This window comes from Haliaeetus leucocephalus, unplaced genomic scaffold, assembly GCF_000737465.1.
Source record: "Haliaeetus leucocephalus isolate CR32 unplaced genomic scaffold, Haliaeetus_leucocephalus-4.0 Scaffold495, whole genome shotgun sequence".
Taxonomy (NCBI): Eukaryota; Metazoa; Chordata; class Aves; order Accipitriformes; family Accipitridae; genus Haliaeetus; species Haliaeetus leucocephalus.
The window spans coordinates 8,599,458-8,601,631 of NW_010972931.1; the positions used below are offsets into that span (position 1 = coordinate 8,599,458).

The 2,174-nt window shown below is 55.2% G+C and overlaps 1 protein-coding gene across 2 annotated transcripts in view; it reads right to left on the bottom strand.

Moving 5' to 3' along the window:
- The window catches only part of UBE3A (ubiquitin protein ligase E3A), a 52,520-nt gene extending 52,051 nt beyond the window's left edge, over nt 1-469 (bottom strand). The window contains exon 1 of one of the 2 annotated variants that reach the window (XM_010575782.1): nt 388-469. The gene's annotated coding sequence lies outside the window, so the exon portion shown is untranslated. The remainder of the gene's footprint in view (nt 1-387) is intronic. The other variant, XM_010575780.1, reaches the window with a different exon arrangement.
- Between the last annotated feature and the right edge of the window lie 1,705 nt (nt 470-2,174).

Sequence of the window (2,174 nt, forward strand, 5' to 3'; positions counted from 1 at the left end):
GGGGGCGAGCCCCGGGCGGGATGGAGGAGGGAGGAGCGGGGCGCGGGGGGGTTGCTGGGGGCACGCGCCCACGCGCGCCTAAGGAAGTGTTCGCGTACACATACACGTACGTGTGCTCGCGTACGCGTACATGTACGTGTGCGGATTGACAGGCACGCGCAGGTACATATGCACGTGCACGCAGGCATACCTGCCAGGGGACGTACACATGAACACACGTACGGAGGCATGTCCGCAGGGGCCTGCGTGTCCGCAGGCACGCACGTATGCCCGTGTGTACACCAGCGCGCATGGTGTACGCACATGCGCGTGCATGTGCATCGATACACAGCAGGCGCGCAGGCACGCATGTATACGCACACGCGTATACGCACACGCATAACATACCTTTGCACGTGCACACGCACACGTACAACCCCGCTCGCACGCACGCCCTGCTGCAGGCAGGCGAGCAGGCAGCCGTCGAGGCGCACGCACGGCCCGGGGGCGGTGGCGCAGCGAGGGGCTGTCGCTGCTGTGGGCAAGGAGAGCAGCCGCCGCCACCTTCTCGCCCCTCGGCGAGGTCTCCACCGAACCCCGCCACCGGCAAGCCCCGCCACCGCAGCGTCAGGCCCGTCCGGCAGGCCCCATGGCAGCCCGCCCAGGGTTTATCAAGTTTAGTGTGGGCAGGGTGCCAGGGCTGGCCGGCGGGAGGGAGCGGAGGAAGGGGAATGGCCGGTGACCTCTGGAGAGGAGCCCGCGCTGGAGCTGTATGTGGCCGCTGCTGGTGCCGCCGCCGGCCGAGGCACGCGAGGACAGGTGGCGTCCGGCCGGGCCACCCCAGCCGCGTCGGGCCCGTTGGCAGGCGAGGGAGGAGAGGGCGGGGAGAGCAAGGGCTGGGCGGCCGGCTCGTGGCGAGGCACGGGGAGGACCTGGCCATCGGAGCCCGCAGCGGCGGGCAGGTGGGCAGAGGGCCACTACGGTGTAAATTTAGGTCACCAAAAGCCCGATGTTATTGAAACCCAAATCCCTGCGGAGGGCTGCACTGGCTGGCGGGGATGGGAGGGTCAGGGAGCAGCGAGGCCTGGGCGTGAGGCCCTAAGGGTGGGCAAGAAACCCGCTGGTCCTGCGCAGCCCTGCCTGAAGCCTGCCTCGCTCATCTGCCCCTACAAATAATTTTTCCCTTGCTTCCCGGGTCATTTCTTCCCTTTCCCTCCCCTACCTGTGCCCAGGCCTATGCGTTGCAAGTATGCTTTTTGAGGGATTTTAAAAGCACAAGTAAAATTTGCGTTTTGGCAGGTCAGTGTTGAAAGCAGGCTGATCAAATAATTTCAAAATTGGGCAACACGTGCAAAATTTGACCTTTTGGGGTTTTGACTTTTTTTAGGCATTACATATGTGGAGCTGCAAGCGTGGGGCGGGGAGGAGTAAGTAGAAAGAAAAAAGGAAAACAGATCTGAATCTTTTTTACATTATCCCTTAATAAAGGAAATTAAATAGAGGTGGTTCTACCCTGGCAAAGAGTATACATTTAAAAAAAAAAAAAAGTGTAATCTAGAAGCATGAGAAGTTCTTAAATGCTAGAATAAGCTGTTAAAACCATAAACATAAATTCTCAAAAGCATGATACTGAAGCCAAGTATTTGTTCTGTGCCAGGAAATCTGCGTTTGAGATCTCTAAGAAGACATAGATCCATTACAGTTTTTAGCACAATTTTGGAAGGCCTAATGTGTATGTTACAGGGTAATAGCTGGTAAGACCAATGGGCTTAAACTGCAGTGTTACAAATCAGCGCACAGAGTCCTGGTACTCACAAGATAGTGGGCAGATGCATAACTGAAATACTAAGACTGAATGAAGTACTCTTGTACTTCAGTGTGGTCTGAAAGCAGGGTACATTGCTGTGCTCAGATGGACATCATATTAATCTAAAAATAATCACTGAAATGAACGCAGACTTCTGATCCAGAGGCTCTCTCCCACACAGTAGCAAAACCTGCCAACTTTGATGTATTAAAATTTCAGATTCAGGACGAAATTTATTGTGCCATGAGCTTTCCTGTTAGAAATAACAACATTGAGAAAACTGGATCTGGAAGGTGCACTCTCTTGCTGCTTTTCCCTTGCTCTGTTGCAGAGCCCACATGTCCAGTCCTTATCTCCTGCTTGACTGTAAGGATGCTATGGGGAAGCA